This window comes from Cupressus sempervirens, chromosome 3, assembly GCF_028749045.1.
Source record: "Cupressus sempervirens isolate cs-2001-9-10 chromosome 3, ASM2874904v1, whole genome shotgun sequence".
In the NCBI taxonomy this organism is placed as follows: domain Eukaryota; kingdom Viridiplantae; phylum Streptophyta; class Pinopsida; order Cupressales; family Cupressaceae; genus Cupressus; species Cupressus sempervirens.
This window is the reverse complement of record NC_143120.1, coordinates 1017307546-1017330804: the sequence shown is the minus strand read 5'-3', so window position 1 is coordinate 1017330804 and position 23259 is coordinate 1017307546. Positions and strand designations below refer to the sequence as shown.

At 33.3% G+C, this 23259-nt stretch overlaps 1 pseudogene; it reads right to left on the bottom strand.

Moving 5' to 3' along the window:
* Positions 1-11553: 11553 nt before the first annotated feature.
* On the bottom strand, positions 11554-13000 carry LOC149570228 (glucan endo-1,3-beta-glucosidase pseudogene; annotated as a pseudogene).
* Between the last annotated feature and the right edge of the window lie 10259 nt (positions 13001-23259).

Genomic DNA, 23259 nt, shown 5'->3' with positions numbered 1-23259 from the left:
AATTCAAATAATAAATCAAGTGGCTGGTTAGATTTGGAGTCTAAAATAAAAAATAATGATGTTAGATCTTCTAATGGTAGTGTTAGTCAAATGCTAAACAAAAGAGTAGAGTCCCCATATAGAAAGAAAGGTGAACAACCTTGGGTGGTAATTTTTGGAGTTAGACCTAGTGGAAAATATTACTTTACTCTAGTAGATAATATTTCAAATCCAAAAAATGGTAAATTTTCTATTTTTTGATTTTGAATTTTGCGATTGATAATAATATCTCTTTAATCTCTTTGTCTTTTGTGAGCATGTTCATGGGTCCTTAAACAAACTATTGAGAAGGATGTCATCCTTGAAAATTGGGGAAAAAACACACCAAAATTTTTAATACATTCTAACATTGAATACGTTGTGAAAAGATGATGACAAGGTTAGTTTTGAGTTATAAGGTTTCACAAATAGTTTAAAGAGTTCTAGGGTTTTGGTGTATGATTATAACCTTGATTATGGTAAAGGTAAGTTGAATTACCCATAGAGGATTACATTCTTTTTTTCAAGATTTAGATAGCCATTTGAACATCGATTATATTTCATAGGGATATAAGGTCTGCATCCAAAAAACTGTATTGGATTAAAGGCCATAAATCATCGTGTTAAATGAGTACTTATTTTTGGTTGGATATGTCAATTGATGAAACTATAGTTTCATGTTTTAGGAAGGTATGATATCATGTTCACAAGATATTTGATCAATAACAAGATATGTTAGGATATATTTGATTCCTTTACACTTATTTCATTTAACTAGTTAAATCACTTAGGTGTTCAAAACTGCACAGATAGGTAATCCTATCAATACCTAGTACTTGACCTCGATCATCAACATACCCCATTAGAATCAATTAAAATATTTAATATTCACCATAATTCTAATTATGACATACAATTTATCTTCTAATGTAATCCTATAAACCTATCTAATCATCAAGACAATCTACCCTATAACACCTTCGAATATTAACAACCCTTAAGGATAAAGTTACTAGATCAAGCCTTAAATAATTAATTATTACTTTTTGATAAATTTCCTATATAAAAATATTGAAATATCAATTCATTGATTAATAATTCAACATTATAAAACTTGAATCCACAATCTCATTGACATTCTTTATTACTATCCCATTCTAACACTACACCTAAAGACACTATTGCCAATGACCCTTGATGGAAACCTTATTTAAATATAAAATTATAATTTTTAACATAAAAGTTCATTTTCTAATATTATCATCTACTCATTTAATAAATATATGACTCACAAAACACTCTTTCTTTTATATCCAAGAATTGCCATTTTTAAAAAATTATAATATCAAACAAACTAACACTAAATCAAGTCTATAGCACCCTTTTTACTAAACTAAAGACAATATTCTAAACCATACTTATAAATTTTATAGTCAACTTCTTATTAAAAAAATACACCCTATTTACAACTAAAATTTAAAAAAAACTAAACTAAATTAATCATACTAAACATACCTATATTCCTAAACCCTACTTTTTTATCTCTAACTATCCAAACCCAAACTACTTTGACAAGTTGTCCCAAACCCTTACACACACACTTCTCCATGCTATTACATGTCACCCAAGTGGCTATGATGCTTCCCAAGCCCATCTTGGGGTACGTTGGGTGCATAAGGGATGGTCATGGATGAGGTGGACATCTCTTCCCCAATCACCAACAAGGTCATATTTTAAATGTTGCATTCCTCATGAAAGATTTGCCCATTGTCCAAGACAAAACATGGGGTGTGGAATGATATGCATGGAAGAGGTCAGAAGGAAAATAAACATATGGGGAAATGAGGATAAAAGTAAGGTAAGATGTGGATGCACTTTGCATTTTTTGCATTGATGACCAAGAGTTTCAAATTGACCTTGCTCCCTCACAATCTCATGTGTAGGCATGTTTTTTCTTGAGTGGTAAGGTGGAAGTAATGACACCAATTTTAGTTTCTTGTAGAGAGATGTTGGGCACTAGAACCAAGGTGGGTGGCAGCCCAATGGAGAGGTTTCCTTAAATGTATGAAAGATAAGTCATGAAATTTGGGTTTTATATATATATATATATATATATATATATATATATATTCTGTTGACTTTTCTCCACCTAGTATAGGCCAACATCCACTGTTGGAGGAAGGGCAAATGTGAGTGGGGTGGGGACCACAAATGTCCCATCCCCCATTCCTAATTGATTTCAACTATATATATGTTTTTTTTAATAAAAAAAATTCTCCCTCCACTTGCAAAAGTGATGATGAGTATTTCATATTTAGTTAAATGATGTTCTCTAATTATGAATTAGTTTTATAGTATCTTATTGAAAGCTTATTAAAAACTCTTTTATAATGTAAGAGAAAATCTATTAGGGAATATTCTCTATTGGAAAGTCTTGAGAATGAATTTAATTATTTTCCATACATTTTCTAGAGAGCTAATATGCTCTCCTAGAAAAGTACGAGTTTTCATAATTCTTGTTTTCTTATATTACTATCAACTTTCAATGTAATGATCTGGTTCCTCTAAGTTGGATCATGTATTGGAATAATAAATAAGATAATACTATTACCTAGGAACTATGTTCCTAATATTTTATATGGGTTTACTAAACTAATAGTATATTCATTAAATCCATTAAATCAATGAGGTTGAATGCTATGCAATTTATCATATCCAAATGTAGGTTAAACAAAGGATTATGTTCCTGATTAAATTTTCACTTGAACTCATTGAAAATTCACATACGTACTTAAGTTTATATCCTTTCATTCTTTCGTAATTTACACAAGTTACATGGGATGGAGTTTTTTTTTTTCACTATAATGTAAATCAACATTTAGACAATTGTGTCTTTGATTTTCATTTAAAGAAAAGAATTACAATGAGAGAACTATTGAAATATTACAAAAAATCAATGCACCTTTTCCCATAGATTGAAATAAAATTTTTATTGTTGAATATGTAAATACAATCTAGATTGCTTCCATATAGCGCATTGAATTTTCCTTCATTTTCTTCAATACAAGAATGCAACAATTCAACAAGGAGATAAATAATAATGGAGAGTTTTCCAAAAAATGACTCAAAGAACACTACCAGGACTCCAAAACTAAGTTGCTTCATCATAAGAATCGATCCAAGCAATTTGAAAATACATAAAGAACAACCATGTAGAGCTCACTTCCAAACCAATGCCTCAATGTGAGGCCACACCTTAAGTTAGGAGAACTAGTAATCATCCAAGTGACACTAAAAATAATCACAACGACACACACAACATATAGTTCCCATCCACTATTTGCACAACAAGTTTCATAATGAACCTATGACTAGAAAGAAGGCAGACTTTTCTAGGTAGGAGATGTCAATCACAAACACAAATCATATGCCTCTTCCAAGGTTACCAAGTCACAATAACTCCCATTTCTTTCTCTCCTTATTTCCCCAAAACAAATTGGTTTTTATTGATAAGAAAGGGCCTATAACACCTTACTTTCTCCCTCTCCTCATCATGAGAAGAGACTTTGCACTGACCTAGAGTCCAGCTAAAGCCCTTCTCTCATACATGGCCACTTCTACCCTATCCAAGGGTGAGTAATGCCAACACATCCTCAACAATTTTCCCAACAAAACAAAAAGGAAAACATGAAAGGACACTAGATAGAAAATTCCATCCCTCACATGTTACAACACAAACATGAAAAAACACATATAAGATATTTACATTAGCAAATAATGAACAATGACTAAAGAACATGGTAATGGAGAATCCTACCTTCACAAAGTCTATTGCAATGGAGTTTTGAGATGAGCTAAATCCTTCTTCCTCTTCAATCCCAAGCTTTACTTCTCTAAATGTAGAGAATAGATGAACAACCTTCAACTCTCAAAATGGTCACTAAATAACCTCTAAACTCACCCACCTAAAATGACAATAGCTCAACACTTGACCTAAGCCTTCTATGGTCTTCCCAGTTGATCCTACCATTAAGATAACCTTTTAGGAGAAGTTTAAACAAGACTAACCTCATGGAGATGGTCCATTTTTACATAAAAGAAAAATTGAGATACTTTAGGGGTCATAAATGCTATTAGGGAGTTTTAGAAGGGTGAAAAAGGTTCCCAGTCCATACACATACCACTTGAGCACTTGGATTACATTAAATTTGGCCTATAGGACCATTTTAGGACCTATACAAGTGGCTTGAAATAATTGATCTTATAAAACCCTAAGGATTTAAGCTTTCCATTAAACCCTAATTAAGGAGATTATTCTAGATTACTAACTAATAAATGTTAGAATAATGAGTTATTCTGCTAACCCTAATTTGACATGTCAGTACACATGCATAAAATAAGTGTCAAGTGACACCATAAGATTTATTTTAACATAACATTCAACATGTCAAAAATTACAAAAATGATACACATACATTCAAATTATGATAGAAATTAAACACTTGACAATGAGGTTTGAATCACTTTATTGGATTCAACCTTAGTCTTAAATTTTTCACATAGGGTCAATTACTAATTCTATGATTAATTCCATGGTTAATTATCCTACATACTTAATTCAAATATCAATAGTTTGATAACATCACATTCATATATTTAAACCAAATTTGCATAATCTCATTGATCAAAATATTATAACTTTCATTTAAATAACCTTTCTCATTTCTGCATACATATTTAATCATCACTAATCTCATAATTGAATCATCATAACATATTCACTATTTCAAATTAAAATACTACAATTATAATCATAATGCATAAGTATACACAAAACATCATAACATCATCAATACGACATACTGAAATATCTGAATGCATATATCCTAATCATCAAGGTACCATAATCAACATCATAATTATAAGGTGAAACATCTCATATCATCATTAGTGCAAATCAATGTTTAAGTAGTTGAACAATGTAGTAAGTCTCAGATCAAGGGGTATCAAAACATGAATGTATCAACTAAACTAAATTTCCATTAGGACACCTAAATCATAAAATGTTAATTCATATCCATCATATTAATTATTATACATAAGATAGCTATAATTTATCATGATGTCTTCTACATGGTTTCTAGCAATAACAACAACATTTCTACATACCATTTTCTTGTCATGCTCAAATATCTATTTGAATCTCCTCTAAAGGTTTTAATAGGGAAATTCATATTTAAATAAGTACATATGAGGAGGGGTCTTATAAAGGAAAACATAGATCAACCTAGAGAGCTACTAAATTCTCATGGGATGGACCTTTTGCTTACATTACCTTAATTGAAATAACACATAGAGATAAGGATTTTAATGATTCATTCTCAACTCTAATTTAGAATAAAGATAATTTCAAGTGGTTAATTCATTTATTTTAAACTTTCTATTAGACTTTTAGTTTGATGATGCAATAGGTAAAGATTTAGTGTTGTAAGCCATAATACCTAGTATTTAAGCAACATTAGCCAATGTTGTGAGCAATATTACCCAATGTTGTGAGCAATATTACCCAATGTTGTTAGAAATATTACCTCTCTAATCCAATATGGCTACATAATTTTAGATGGAAATGTATCAACCATATAAAAGTATATTATTCTCTAGGCATTCTCTTTCCTTTTAAAGTTTCTCTTATTTCTCTTTAACAAGTCATATGTAAGATTTGTAAAATATCTACTACTAATGGAACATCTTCCTTAGGCTAGTAAATTTTAGATTTTCTCAAAAATGTCAATTTCCATTCATAGCTATTTCTCCTCTTCCTAGGCTCACTCAAAACTCTCTTATTTAAAGATAAAAAAGTTCTTAGAGACTTTGTTAAGGTATTTAGTGATGAGTGTCATGAATTTCATCAATCTTTTTACAAACGAAATTGTCTTCTCTACAATGTAGTGTCCTAGAATCATTTTTCATTTAAACAAAAGGTATTACCTTATGTGGTAAATTTATTCTTTTGTCATCAGGACAATACATTTTATTTTTAACATTTTTTATTATATTAGTCTACGAGTGTCAAGTTTAGTTGACTAACCTAGAAAGACGTAGAGATTATCTCTCTTGTATATTTAGGAAAATAGTTCATATTCATGCATTTTTAATTATAAAATGGGGGTTTTAAGGCCTAACAAAATGATGAAGTGTTGATTTATCTAGAAGGGAAATTATTTCTACAATTTCCCTTCAATTAAACAAGCTTTTGTGTTGGTCTTATATTTTATCTTGTCAAGAAATCTATCTCACATGATTTCCATAGAATTTTTCTTTAAAGATACTTGATTGAGGCATTATAATAAACCAAAATATCATTAGAAAACTTACTAAGAACTCATTGTGAGCTAAAATGTAATACATAGTCTAAGTTTTTTGATAAAGATTAGGAGAATTTCAAGCTACTATTAATGAGATGCTTCAAAAAATTTAATCTATATAATTCAAATCCTTGATGAAAGCATTGGAAATACCATCATGACACCATTTCATGATTAGAAGGTTGATAAAACATATTTAGAGCCCCAACCTTATCTTTCTATAATTACCATTATATTTCTTTAGTGAAATGGGACGAGTCCATACATGATATATTAAATAAGAATGATTATTTTTTGAGAGAGATTTTAAAAATTAGTTAGACTGCTAACCATACTGGAAACTTATTCACTAATTAAAACAAAACATAGTTTGGAAAGCATGCATATTATAGTGATAAAAATAACACAATTTTTTCTACTAAATTAACATTCCTAAAAATATCAAATCAAAATTTCTAGGACAATAGCCTACTAAGTTGTTGAAATGAATCATTTGAAAAAAAATAAAATTTAATTTCTTCTTTGAATAAATCATCACATACCCTACTAAATATTTAGTGTATTAAATTAGGGTGAGAAAAAAATTGTTTTGTGATTATGGGTGTCATAGTAAAAAATGTAGCTCTATGATAAAGAAGAAAGACATAACCATCTTATTCATTGTGAATTGTGAAAATGATCTCATGTTTGCCAAGTGCACCTTTTTTTTCAAAAAAATCAAGAGATACATAGGTTCTCTATATCTTAGAGCTATCATTTTTTATTTACATACAAGGAATAACTTATTATAGCATTTAGATTGTGGAAACATCTAGCACATTTTGTATCACTAAGAGTTCTATCCTTGATCTTGTATCATGTATCCTTGATCTCATGATTGAATTATTAGTTTTCAATGGTTTGATGAAGGGAAGTAATTTTCTTTCATTATTCTATTGCCATTTTATTCCTTTTCAACAAAATGTTCCAGCTGCAGACATATTGAAAGAGACCAAACACATAAGAGTACAACTAGCTAATATCAAGCAATTCCTATTATTCAAGGGATCGATTATATCAAGAGAAGAAGTGATGTAACCTTCACTTATTTAGTAGTGGTCATTATTTACAATCTAGTGAAAGACATAGAAGACTAAGCCCTTATTATTGTTGGTGAGTGATAGATATATAGATAATAAACCAAATAGATCCTATTACCTAGTAGGGGTTGAAGTTGATAGGGTAGATGAAAGTTTGTTGAGATAGAATAGGCCAAAATGGTGGTTGACATCTGATTTGGACTTGACAAGGAAAAAATATTGGTGTGGATAGGATTTATGGGCCTCCTGGTTGTTCCCTAGTTGGAGGAGACACCATTATCCTTTATTAATCTGAAAAACAAAATTTATTTAATTTTTTGAAGTTTCCACTTAATTAAAAACTCCATCATGGGTTATCCAGAACTAGTCACCTTGGGCTCTAACACTGATTGTGATACTCCCTTCACACTTTGTTCCTAGAAAGACCCTCCTATGCTCCAAATGAAAGTAGAGAAATGAATAAAACAAAAATATCAAATGGATTCATAATTTTTTTTATAATCAAATAATTTGTTAAGTCTATATTTGGAGCATAGACACAAAAGCCTCAAAAGGATTAGCAATGTCAATATCACAAAGAGGACACTAAAATAACATAAAATCTTTTAGATAATCATATAGGAACTAAATAGTTTCTAAATAATTGTCATGAAATTAGTTACAACATAGCACAAACCTAAGTCATGTTATTGGATCCATCTAACACACTAGATACACCAATATATCTCAATCCTTCAAAGCATAGTCTAACACTAGGAATTTCACAAAATATTAAATAATAGCATCATGATCACTATACAAAAGAAAATCAAAGGACATAGTTAGGACCCACATTCGACCTTAATTATACAATTAGGCCTAATAAAATTAATACAAAATAGGAGACAAATACCAAGACATATTTATACACCATTCCTCACATAAAAATCCTCACATTGACATCACAAGAATTACAACATTTAAGATTTTCAGATGACATAGAAGATCAAGAGAACCACATTTATCAACAAGAAAACTTTACAATGACTCAAAAATCAAGGTGCCAAAATAAAACCAAGACATTTATACATGATTAATTACACCAAATCTAAATCATACACATGAAAAGAAAACATAAAATGGACATAGATACCAAAATCCCAAGCATTGGTCTTTTATAATGATACCAACACCAAACAACTCAACTAGCCAATAAAGAATAAAACCACTAGTTTATAGCCATGTGACTCCAACAACTAATTAATACAAAAGGAAAACTTACTCCAATCATTATAACTTCTAAGATATTCCCAAACATGATTCCAAAACAATATGAAGCATCATTCATTATTAAGTGTCATTACATGGACTGCAATAATAATTTAAATAGACGAAAAACAACCAACTCTTAAATAATATATGATAATTTAGAGATGATATATAATAATAGTGGTAATATTAGTGATAATAGATCTCACAATATGGGTAATAATCATATAGTCAATATTTTTTGATAATGAAGGAAGGAAAATGGTGTTGAACCCATAGAACCATTACAAAGAAATAGCACTACCCTAGACCATTATAGTAAAGCAAGAAGGTAGAGCATCATAAGCCAAAAAATTAACCCATACTTCAAAAAATAATTATTAAGAAAAACTAAAAGAAAAAATAAAATAAAAAATAATATGATCTTTCAAATTATAAACATAAAAGAACTATTAAAGTAAATAATAGATGTAACCCTACTAAACATCTTACTTGGACAATAATCAAACCCAAACTTAGGTATTGAGATGTTCATCCAACAAAAGCCATTGTTGTAATAGTCACTAGACTTGAAAATAATAAAGTTCAAATTATCCTTAAGAAAATAAACATCTTTGAAACTAGAGATAGACATAGAGAGCAAAAATGAAATAACAATAGAACTATCAAACCAACTTGATAGCATTCTAGTCTTTCTCCAATTGACAGAGCTCATTCTATGATTCGATAATGTCTCCTTCTCCCTGGTTCTCTTCCTTGATGTCCTTACCTACATCCCTAACATTTTTCATCCAAGAACAATTCTCTCTAAGATCTCAGATTAGATTTTTTTAATTCATTATTTTATTCATATATGAGTGTCTTTAGTTGACTAATATAGAAAGAGATAGATATTGTCTATCTATGCATTTCTATAGTTGTCTTTCAATTAATCATGTTTCTTCAATGGTCTTATATTTTTTCATGTCTAGAATTCTATTTAGAAAACATGCCATAAATTTGAAATTTGGTATTATTTAATTGAGGAATTAGAATACAAACAAATATTACTTAAAAGCCACCAATACCTCATTCTTAGCTGAAATGTAAGAGGTAGTCCAAGTTTCTTGATCAAGGCTGCTAGAATTTATAATTACTACTAATTTTATTTTTCTTTAGATTTTTCAAAAAACTTAGTATATATCTTTCAAGCCTTAGAGTTAGAATTTGAAATGTCCTCCTCCCACATTTCATAACTAGAAGCCCGATAAATCATATTTATTATTTTATCCTTATTTCTTTATAAATTATCAACAAAACTAATACATTTTTTTTAATAAGAAGAGGATGAGCCTAAACTTGATATATTAAATAAGAGTCATTACATTTTAAGAAGAGATTTGAAACATTAATAAGGCTTCTAACATTACATGATATATATATATATATATATATATATATATATATATATATATATATATATATATATATATATATATATATATATATATACTGATCAAAACAAAACACAATTCGGTGAACCATAAAATGATTAAAGTAAAATATAACTTTTTCTATTAAATTGGAATTCCTAGAAATATTAAATCAAAAGAACTAATACAACACTATCTATTTTTTGAAAAAGTGACCATTAATATCACCTAGAGGAAAATGAGATATTGAGGAGGATATGTAATGTGTGTTTAACAAGAGTTATTAATTCTTTGTAAAATTAATTAGTAAATATTTCTTTTATCCATAAAAGGTTGAAGCCTTATAGATTATATTAAAATAAAATATACAAAATCTCAGTTTAAATAGGCACTGACAGAAAAGAACATAGAAAAAAAGCCTCTAGTCTTGCCTCGGACCAGGGGTCCTATATAGTGTACAAAGTTAAAAGGTGCATTCCCTAGTTTCCCTAGTAGAAAAAAAACAACTAATGAAGAATTACACATATGCATAAATAATATATAATAATACAATTCTCTAGAAAATGTGCCATGAATGTGAAATTTGGAATTATTTAATTGAGGAATCAGAATACAACCAAATATTACTTAAGAACCACCAATACCTCATTCTTAGCTGAAATGTAATAGGTAGTCCAAGTTTCTTGATCAAGATTATTAGAATTTAAAATTACTAATAGTTTTATTTTTCTTTAGATGTTTCAAAAAAATTAATATAAATCTTTCAAGCCTTGGAGCTCATGGCACCATTTCACAACTAGATGCACAATAAATCATATTTATTATTTTATCCTTATTTCTTTATAAATTGTCAACTAAACTATTACATTTTTTCAATAAGAAGAGGGCGAGCCCAAACTTGATATATTAAATAAGAGCCATTACATTTCAAGAAGAAATTCGAAATATTAATAAGGTTTCTAACATTACTAGCAAAAAATATATATACTTAGCATACTAATTAGAACAAAACACAATTTTTGTGAACCATAAAATGATTAAAGTAAAATATAATTTTTTCTATATTCCAAGGAAATAATTATAGAGCTGTACATGTATTTATAAATATAAATGTTGGTTCCCATTTCTACTATTTCATAAGGAATAATAACTCTTAATTTTATTGCTCTCCTACTTTATTTATACTTATTATAATATTTAGACCATGAAACTATCTAGCCCATTTTTTATTACTGAGAGTGAAGGTATTCTTGATTTGAGATTGAATTACTATATTTTAATGATTTTATACAGAGTAATTTCCTTTCATTAGTGAAATGTGATTTTTATTTCCTTTTCAATGAAATACAAATAATTCCTTAAAGTGACTAATTATATTCCAAATGATATCAAGCAAGTCTTATTATATAGAGGATCGATTACACTAAAGAAAAGGTGATACGCTCCACTTATTTAGGAGTGGTAATTATTTACAATGTAGAGGAAGGCATAGAAAACCATTCCTTTTGCATTATTGGTGGGGGATAGATAATAATCTGGAGGACATAGCAGAATGAGACCTCTGTATTATTGGTGAGTGATAGATGGGTAGATAATAATCCGGGAAGATTCTAGTACCTAGTAGGGGGTGCGGGTGAAGTCGATTGGGTAGACGGGAGTTTTGTTGGGATAGAAGAGGCCGAAATGGCACTGGACGTCGGGGCCGCACTCGATGTTGTGGTTGAAGAGGGAGAAAATGTAGGCGTGGATTGGGTTTCGAGGCCTCCTGGGTGTTCCCTGGTTGGAGGAGACATGCCTGATGAGGTTGTTATTGTACGCCCTAGCGTGGTCCACGACTACCACCCCATCATCTCCCGCAAAGGGCCACTCGCTCTTCGTAATGAGCAGGGGTAGACGTGGATGTCCTTGTCTTTCAAGCGCGGCAATGACAGAGTCCACCGTCGCGTTGAACAAGTTCCTGTGTTGAAGACCTCCGTCATGCACCACCGGGGTGGAGGGGTTGAAGAGCACATAGTCCAAGGATATTTGGTCCCTGTTGCCCGCGTAGGTGAAATAAGGGTATACATTCACCATGAATGAAGAGCCGTTGTCAGCCAAGAACCTCAGCAGAGGGAGGAGAGTGCTCTTTAGATCGTTGCGGAACTCACCCTGAGAGGGGCGCGGATCATAATTAGAATCTCCGGCTCCCGCTCCTGTCAGCACAGATGAGGCCATTTGGGTGGTGGGGCCATCTTTAAACATCACACACTAAGGAGAAAATTAAGCTTGGAAAAAATAAGTCAACTTTGACTATTTAACACTTTTAGTGTTGGAATGAAGCTTAGTGTGTGATGTTTAAGCCGTGCAAATGGTGGAGACCTTTATATCCTTGTCCAGATAGGCCTTGCGCAGTGCGGTCTAAATGTTTCGTATTGCCGGGAGATGTGAGACGTATCTCTCATTTCCGTAATGAAGCACCTCGTTTCCCACTGAAATGTATTTAATGTCAGCGGCTGGGTAGAAGGCGCCAACATTGTCCGTCACCCACCCGTTGGCTGCCGCCTGGTTGCTCGCAACCTTCTCGAGCTCCTCATTCCTCAATCCAACTATTACTTCTTCTATGCCCATCTTCTCCAGGGCTCTCAGAGCTTCCATGCGATCATGATCATGTGCCTCCAAAATCCTCACTTTCCCGATGTTGTGGCGCTTCGGTAGCTACACCACCTCGCACGGGCTGGGCATATTCCCCGATGTTCCATAGCACACTCCCACTGCACCGGGTTTTCAACATTAGAAAATATTCTAATAACAATCACAGTCAAAACATACTACGCCACCGATCTTCCAATTACAATTCTAACAGCAATTTATCTAATATATACATACCTCTGGCGGCCATAGTTATTCCTTAACTAATTCAGACAAACTAATATCTCTGGAAAAAAGATAAATATTAATGGCTATGATTTTGGTTGTAGGATGCAATACTTGTGATACTTAGTGAATGAAAGTCACAAGGACCGTTTGGGTATTTATAGTTTGCAATCGAGTCGGTCATTGCCGGAAACCATTTCTACATAGACTTTGCCACCAGATGCTATGGAAACCATTTAATGTGCAAACTCTTCAACCCCCCTTATCCCAATAACACGACTACATTCAGTTTCCTTTGTTTGAATATAACGCGGATGCATCTTTTAACCTGCTCACGGTTCTACGAGGCTCAATGTCTAACTATCTTCAGGAACTAAATTCAACAAATCAGAGTTTCTGCATAAGATATCTATGCTTTGACAATCGAACATACAGTCCACATAATTATATCGATCTCCTCGATCACATGAAACATTTTTACCCATTTGACCTGCAATACGGATTACAATTTCAACCTCAACTCACCATAAGCTCCACATCACTAGTTTGTATAGCCAAATAACACATATAGCTGATCTTCTCGCCACAACATGTAGAGTTCTAGTTGCCACGTACGGTGGAAGAATTGCAGGTTATTTGTATCTCAAACACTTCTTAATTCAACCATAGATTCTGACGAGGACACTTGGGACTGTGACTAGTTATTAAAACGTCATTCCAAGACATTGATAATGTTCGAAAGTTTCTTTTCACTAAGTAAATAAAATAAGTAGTTGTTATTCGATTTAATTTACGTTCTTTGTGCAATTTTGTCACGTCTCGCCTTAGAACCCTTTCTTTTCTTGCTTAAGTGGCTATGTCGACTTGGTCAAAATTTAGACTAATTAAAAGATAAATGAAAGTTAATGTTTTAGATTTCTAAATTGAAATGATTTATTATGATGGATACGTATGAGATGTTAGATTCGATGATGATGTTATTGATGTAATCATGATGTCATGTTTATAGTTCTGATTCAGTTAATGTTATTCTTAATGATGATGTAATTAAGTTGTTAATGATCGATACTGACTCCTTGTATGGTTGCGAGTGTTTGAGTGAATGTAGGGATTATTACGACGGAAGTGTGGTCGAGGTAGAGAAGGTTAGCCTCTCGGAAGGGGATGTGTTGGATGACCATGCGACCACACACACATCACTTAGGATTAATATGTTTGTTTATTTTATGCTACATTATTGATGTTAACTTTGAAATATGGCGAATGAGTTTAGAGATAACATTTGATTTAATGTGCAAGTAGAGAAGAAATATAATATATATATATTAGAAAAACTTCAATTTTGAATAATGAATATAGGACCTTGTAGAGCATTTTTTTATTTGTTTCTTAATGACTCTAACACTATACATATATTGGAATCAATGGTTTATAAGTGAGTTCTTTACAACAAAAAAATAAAAAGACATTTTAAGAAAACTAACATATCATGCCCTTGCTAGCATCATAAAGCACACGAGTTTACCATTTTTTTTATTATTATTTTTTTAAAACCTGAAATTTAAGGAGGTCGTTAGGTCAGTTACGCATTTTATTTGAGGAAGCGATGTTTTTTTTTAAAAGGTGTTTTGGAAAGATTAAAAACAACACATAGAGATAGAGGGGAGCCGAGCAAGGGTAGACAGTTATGGCTAGGTCGACACTGAGAAGTAGTGGTAGAGGGAGCAGACAACAGACACAGCTACGATCTAAAACTCTAGGTTCCTTCAAGTTTACATTTCTCTGTTTACATTCTTGCATATGATGGAAAATAAATGCTTCAGGAGCGATTCCTATATAGTGTGCTCTGTATGGATTTTTAATTGGAAATCTGGACTAGAAGTTTTAGAAAATGAGATCTATAATTTCCTAAGTTGAGAATGTGTTTAATGTTCCTCTATTTGCTCATGTTATTGAAAGAGAATGTCTTTTAAACCCAAATCGTTATGCTGAAACCTTTAGACAATATGCTAGAACTGGTTCTTTAAAATGTTATGGATGATACCTAAATGTATAATTGAATCCTGTGACTGTAAGTAAAATATGCTAGCTATTATTACTGTATGCCCTATGTGTTTTCTGAGCCTTATTGCTAAGCTTTGAGCATTATCTTTGAACCTTTGCACTTCCTACTAATAAAGTTATTGTAAAACATTATTGCCATTTCCTTTTCAATGTTTTGGTGTTCTTTAAAAATGTTTTGATTTTCTTTAAAAATGTTTTGTTGTACCTATCTTTTAAAACATTTTTCTATTCTTTAAATAAAATGTTACTTGTTGATTCCCCCTTAGATTTAAGATATGGTTATGCTTAAAACGTCATGACAATTACTTGAAAAATGTCTAATAATTGAAACAAGAGTTGTGATATTACTCCTTTTTCAAAGAATAAATTGTTATCTCTAGTGGAACAGCGAGTAGAAAATCTAACTTTAAAATGTTTTACTCTATTCCTCAAGACCTATATGACTTCGAGTTGTCATTACTAAAAGTGTTTTCCTTGGTATCTTAGACTGTTATATTACCATTACACCACTACTATTATGACTAGATTGCCAACCATTATTAGTGCGAGAATGAGTATTCTGCTATATCAATTATAGATCGTGGGAGCTTCAAACTGAGTTCTGGGGTGTTTGCTTGTTTGTTACCAGGATGCCTAACTATGTAAATACAGTTACACTGAATGCTTATATGCATATATAGGATTACCATTATTATTATTATACCTAACTTGTGAACATGTACTCAATTTGGTTGAACCGTACAAAGTCTGAAGTATTTTCATTTCAGTTGATTCGTGATTGGCTAATAATGAATTATAAATCTATTGTTGGAATTCCTTTTTGATAATAATGTATATCCTCACATGTTGGGTACAATGTACCGATTTATGGGATAGATAGGTGGATATCTTCATGTTTAGTTTTCCCTATCTGCCAGCACTATAGAATGGTTGCATTCTATTTTTGTTTCTTCTATAGATAAATCTGGATTGAAAGTGCTTGGCGAAGCCATTTGATTTTTGCAAATATTGCATATGTGACACATGGTTATGCCTATTTGGTATTCTTTTACTGCATATGAGTAGATATGTAGTTATATGTTTCCCAACTACATTTTCGTGTTTAGACTACTAGGCACATGGTTGCAATGTAGAAATGTTACACGGTCACACCAGATACATCCGATCCGTCTTGTTCCAAGGAGCTAGGCTTCTCATGCCAGGGTCGAGGAACTCTTCATGTCAGGAAGAGTCTTGGGGGAGTACATCACGCTGTGGTTTGCGAGGTTAAAGCGCCTAGGCCACACTTCCGTCTCGGGAAGTAGGTGGGAGACGTCCTACAACTTTTGGAGACTAGAACCACTGAAGAGCTCATTGGAAAGTCATCTTAGTTTGATTGCCCAGCTCGTCATTTGAGATGTACTTATTTGTAACATTGTAACTCATTAAATTTCAGCTGTAATTTGACACTCATTCAAAAAGGGTAACATCTAACTATTGTATGTCGATCAGAAAATTGTAAATTTTATGTAACTGTTGAAAAGCTGTAAGCTAGATTAGCTAAATGGAAATGATGTATGTCACAACATGAATGTATGTAAAAGAATTTATGATGATCAATTTTAATGATGCATTATTTATCTTTTGTAACGAATAGTGTGACTTTTCCACTTTTACGTTAATGGTTTCTTTCCGCATTTTTTGGTTGAAGATGATGTGGCATAGTTAGTCTAGACTAGTTCTTTAAATATGGTATCAAAGCATGGTTTAAATCTAGGCCCTTGGGCTACTATGCTAATTGCGCCTATGTTTGACAGGTGTTTTGAAATATTACCATGGCCACAAGATCTAAACAAAAAGTTGGGTTGAGCAGTAGTGCACGAGCTAAAGAGCCTAATGAGAGGTTGGATCAAATTATGGCACTATTAACCCAACAGGGGGCTTTGTTATAACAACAAAGTTAGCGGATGGACAACCTAGAGCAAGGGGCTTGAGGTAGACAAGCCAAAGAAGAGGCCAGGAAGCATGAGAAGGATCAACACTCTGAAGCCTTAAGTAAGCAGAAAGAGGAGCTAAGGAAGAAAAGTGAGGATGAGCAGATGGTTGAAGCTCTTAGGAGGTCTGAAATAGAGTAGAAAGTGAAAGCTGACCGTCAAACTGCTCTCCTTAATTCTGATAGGATTCAGATAGCTACTGACTTAAGCAAAGATCTTAAGAACGTAACTCCACCCACGTTCCATGGAAGAGCTTTTGGGGAAGATGCAGAGGCTTGGATTACTAGCATGGAGAAGTACTTCCTAGTGCAAAACTACACTAGGAAATTTAGAGTAGTATGGGCCACCTATCAGCTAATGGGTGAAACAACCAACTGGCGGGAGAATGTTATGGCTGAAAAGAAATTCCAACATGGAGAGGTAACTTGGGAGGAATTCTTGCAGTTGTTTTGCAAATGATGGTTACCTTAGCTTTATTATGACAGAATTACAACAGACTTCTATAAGTTAGTGCAAGGGAACATGAATGTTACGCAATATCATGAGCAATTTTGCCATTCGGTGAAATATGTTCCATAGTATCAGCACACGATGAACTCTTTAGAACGCGAAAGTTTGTAATGGGCTTGCAACCTAAAATTTATAGTGAGGTTGAGATGCAGGAGCCTGAAACCATGGACTTTGCATTGCGTAAAGCCCTTAAGTAGGAGCAGAGGTTGAAGGATGCTTCATCCTACAAATCCTTCAACCAAAACTATAAGAGGAAGTTTCAGGATAGCAGGACATATCAGGATAACAAAGGGTATCGAGATGATGGAGCAAAAGGAAAAGAAAAGAAACAGCAAATCAGGAACATGAAAGACAAAGGACATGAGAATTTTGACAGGAATAAAGAAAATTGGAACAACAATCAAAATTTTAGAAATGGTGGTGGCAGGAATGAAAACAACCGAGGAGGTCAAAATAGAAGAATGCCTAGGGGAGGCTGCTATATATGTGGAGGAAACCATTATGCCGCTAAGTGTTCGCAGTGAATTGATAAGAAAGACTTTCCTTAGAAACACCATAGCCATGTAGCAGTGGATCACTGACAGGCAGATTATCAGGCCACTCCCATTCAGATGACTAGTACACTTTTCGGTTACCCTGTTTCTATCTTAATAGATACTGGTGCTACTAAATGTTTTGTAGATCCTAAAATATTAACCAAGATACCTATTAGGGCTGATTTTATGGCAGAACCATGGATTGTAGAGTATGGTAATAGGGAAGAACATAGGGTAGAGTAATGCTTATCTTGTAGCGAGTTGGAACTTTCTAGTTTTCGAACTGAGGTCAACTTGTATGTAGCGCCTCTAGACTCATATGATGTCATCTTAGGAATAAATTGGTTAACTGAGCATAAGGCCTTGGTGGACTATCGAGACAAGGTAATTAGATGTTTTGATGACACAGGTCACTCCGTGACATTAACTTGTGTCAAACGACCTTTGAAACTGAGGCAAATTTCAGCAATGCAGTTGAAGAAGGCCAAAAGGAAGGGGTATCAGTTATACATTACCCATATTAAAAATCTGGAGGAGACTCCACCTCGAATAGAGGATCACCCTATTTTACAGGAGTTTAGAGATGTATTTCTAGATGATTTTCTTGAATTACCCCCTAAAAGGGAGTTTGATTTCTTTATCGATCTCATACCAGGAGTAGAACCTCAATCGAAGGTCCCTTACCGCATGACTTCTATAGAAATGTATGAATTGAATATGTAGTTATAGGAACTTTTAGATAAAAGGTTCATACACCCTAGTGTATCACCATGGGGAGCCCCTGTAATTTTTGTCAAGCAGAAGGATGGTACCTTAAGGCTGTGCATAGATTATCATATGTTGAATAAGGTGACCATAAAGAATCGGTACCCTCTACCTAGGATTGATGAACTTTTTGATCAAATGAAAAGGGCAACTGTATTCTCCAAAATTGATTTGCGATTTGGGTATCACCAACTTCAAATTTGAGAGGAAGACATATCTAAGACTGCATTTAGAACAAGATATGGCCATTATGAGTTTGTAGTCTTACCTTTTGGACTAACAAACGCACCAGCTACCTTTATGAACCTGATGAATAGCATTTTTAGAGATTGTCTTGATAAATTCATGGAGATATTCATTGATGACATATTAATATACTCCAAGAATTTGGAAGAGCATGAAGAACATTTGCGGATAGTGTTGCAGCGATTGAGAGACAAGAAACTTTATGGGAAACTCTCTAAGTGTTCCTTTTATCATAAGGAAATTCATTATTTGGGACACATTTTGTTAGCCAAAGGCATTGCCATGGACCCCACAAAGATCAAAGCCATCCTTGAATGGCCAACTCCGTAGAATGTCAGTGAAGTGAGGAGTTTTATGGGACTTGCCGGATATTATAGGAAATTTGTTGAAGGTTTTTTTTGCATAGCAGCACCGATTACATCTCTTTAGTGCAAGAGAAAAAGGTTTGTGTGGACAGAAGCAAGTGAGAAAGCCTTTCAATTATTCATGGAAAAACTCACTATGACTCCTATTTTGATTATTCCAGACCCAAATGGGCATTTTGTTGTCACCACCAATGCCTTAGGTGATGGACTTGAGGGTGTTCTAATGCAGGATGGTAAAGTTGTGGCTTACGAATCCAGGAAACTCAAATCTCATGAAGTAAACTATGCTCGTCATGATTTAGAGTTGGCTACAATAGTACATGCCTTGCAGATGTGGCGGCACTACCTCTTGGGAAAGCCATTTGAGCTAAAAACTGATCATATGGGGTTGAGTTACATTTTTACACAACCAAATCTAAATGCTCGACAGAGACGATGGCTCAAATTCCTCAGTGAATATGATTTCAGTATCGAGTATATAAATGGTAAAGAAAATAGAGTAGTAGATGCACTTAGCTGCAGAAGACATAGTGCTGCTATCTCTACATCTCGAACATGCATGAGGGAGTATATCCTCCAATATCTTCCTGGGGATACTCATTATGAATGGGTAAAGTCAATTTTGGATACAGATGCTTCTGATCCACGATTTGCGGACTATTCTTTGGATGAGGATGGTCTACTTAAATATCAAAGCGGGATTTATGTTCCAAATCGTGAAGGATTGTGGAAAGTTATACTTGAGGAGATGCATAATACTCCATTTTTAGGGTATCCAAGAGTAAATAAGATGATGGTTGACTTAAGGTCTCTATATTTCTGGCCAAGACTCAAGTAGGATGTGATGGAGTATGTAGCCCAATGTTTAGAATGCCAGTGTGTCAAGGCTGAGCATGCCCATCCAGCCGGTCTTCTATACCCCCACAAGATCCCACAGTATAAATGGCAAGTTATCAACATGGATTTTGTATAGGGTTTACCCATGACTTGATAGAGGCATGATGTTATCTTAGTCGTAGTTGATAAGTTAATGAAACTTGCTCATTTTATTCCTGGTAGCCTAAAGGATGGATCTCCAGCATTGGTAAGGAAGTTTGTTTAGGAGATTTTTCAACTGCATGGTATTCCTAAGACTATTATTTCTGATAGAGACACCTAGATGACTTCAAGGTTTTGGACAACCTTGAACGCTGCTTTAGGTACACGTTTGAATTTTAGTACAGCATACCACCCTAAGACGGATGGTCAAACAGAGCGGATGAATCAGATATTGGAAGATTTACTATGCATGTACTGTATCGATCAGCAGTACAAATGGGAGGAATATCTTCCATTGGTGGAGTTTGCCTATAATAAATCCTATCATTCATCTTTGGGTATGGCCCCATGTGAGGCTCTTTATGGCCAAAAATATCAGACTCCTCTCAGTTGGGATAAGATTGAAGACAGGATTATTGTAGGTCTTGAGATACTAAGAGAAATGGAAGAACAGGTGTCTCTAATCCGCAGTCGGTTGAAGGAGGCAGCAGATCGACAGAAGATTTATGCGAACAAGAAACACTCTTTCCGCCAGTTTCAAATTGGGGATAAGGTGTTTCTCAGGGTTAGGCCACAAAAAAGTTCAATCTCTTTTGGCAAGAGTTCAAAGCTTACTCCAAGATTTGTTGGTCCGTTCGAGGTTCTAGAAGTCATCAACCCTGTTGCTTATCGGCTTGCTCTGCCGCCTGCTTTAGCCTGCATTCATAATGCTTTTCATGTATCTTTGCTTAAATCCTATCATCTTGCTATATCTCACATTCTTGACTAGCGTGCATTATAGGTACAGGATCCAGGGGTGATGGCAGTTCAGCCCACCCAAATCATTGAACAACATACCTTTAAGGAACGAGATAAGGATGTACTCCAGTATAAGGTCCAATGGGACCAGTTTGGGGTGGATAGTGCCACTTGGGAAGATGCTGATGATTTGCAAAAATCACTTCCCCATCTTTTTGTATAGCTTCTTAATTTCAAAAAACATAACAATTTTGGTATGTATAAATAAATTTTATTGTGAAAGACATCAGGATGATGCCTTTTCCTAGTGGGGAAGGATGTCACGTCTCGCCCTAGAACCCTTTCTTTTCTTCGTTACCTGGCTATGTCGACTTGGTCAAAATTTAGACTAATTAAAAGATAAATGAAAGTTAATGTTTTAGATTTCTAAATTGAAATAATTTATTATGATGGATACGTATGAGATGTTAGATTTGATGATGATGTTATTGATGTAATCATGATGTCATGTTTATAGTTCTGATTCAGTTAATGTTATACTTAATGATGATGTAATTAAGTTGTTAATGATCGATACTGACTCCTTGTATGGTTGCGAGTATCTGAGTGAATGCATGGATTATTATGACGAAAGTGTGGTCAAGGTAGAGAAGGTTAGCCTCTTGGAAGGGGATGTGTCAGATGACCATGCGACCACACACACATCACTTAGGATTAATATGCTTGTTTATTTTACACTACATTATTGATGTTAATTTTGAAATATGGTGAATGAATTTAGAAATAACATTTGATTTAATGTGCAAGTAGAGAAGAAATATAATATATATATATTAGAAAAACTTCAATTTTGAATAATGAATATAGGACCTTGTAGAGCATTTTTTTATTTGTTTCTTAATGACTCTAACAGTATACATATATTGGAATCAACGGTTTATAAGTGAGTTCTTTATAAAAAAAAAATAAAAAGACATTTTAAGCAAACTAACATATCATGCCCTTGCTAGCATCATAAAGCACGCAAGTTTACCCTTGTTTTTATTATTATTTTTTTAAAACCTGAAATTTAAGGAGGTCGTTAGGTCAATTACGCATTTTATTTGAGGAAGAGATGTTTTTTTTAAAAGGGGGTTTTGGAAAGATTAAAAACAACACACAGAGATAGAGGGGAGCCGAGCAAGGGTAGACAATTACAGCTGGGTCAGCACTGAGAAGTAGTGGCAGAGGGAGCAGAGAACAGACACAGCTATGGTCTAAAACTCCAAGTTCCTTCAAGTTTACATTTCTCTATTTACATTCTTGCATATGATGGAAAATAAATTCTTTAGGAGCGATTCTTGTATAGTATGCTCTGTATGGATTTTTAATTGGAAATCTAGACTAGGAATTTTAGAAAATGAGATTTGTAGTTTCCTAAGTTGAGAATGTGTTTAATGTTCCTCTATTTGCTCATGTTATTGAAAGAGAATGTCTTAGAAACCTAAATCATTATGTTGAAACCTTTAGACGATATGCTAGAACTGGTTCTTTAAAATGTTATGGATGATACCCTAAATGTATAATCAAATCCTGTGACTGTAAGTAAAATATGCTGGCTATTATTACTATATGCCCTATGTGTTTGTTGAGCCTTATTGCTAAGCTTTGAGTGTTATCTTTGAACCTTTGCACTTCCTGCTGATAAAGTTATTCTAAAACATTATTGTTTTTTCCTTTTCAACATTTTGATGTTCTTTAAAATGTTTTGCTGTTACAAAACGGTTTGCTGCTACCTATCTCATAAAAAAATGTATTGCTTTTTAAAAAATAAATTTGTTGTACCTATCTTTTAAAATTTTTTTCTGTTCTTTAAATAAAACATTACTTGCTGATTCCCCCTTACTTAGATTTTAGATATGGTTATGCTTAAAATGTCATGACAATTACTTGAGGAATGTCTGATAATTGAAACGGGAGTTGTGGTATTACTCATTTTTTGTAGAATAAATTTTTATCTCTAGTGGAACAGCGAGTAGAAAATCTGACTTTAAAATGTTTTACCTTGTT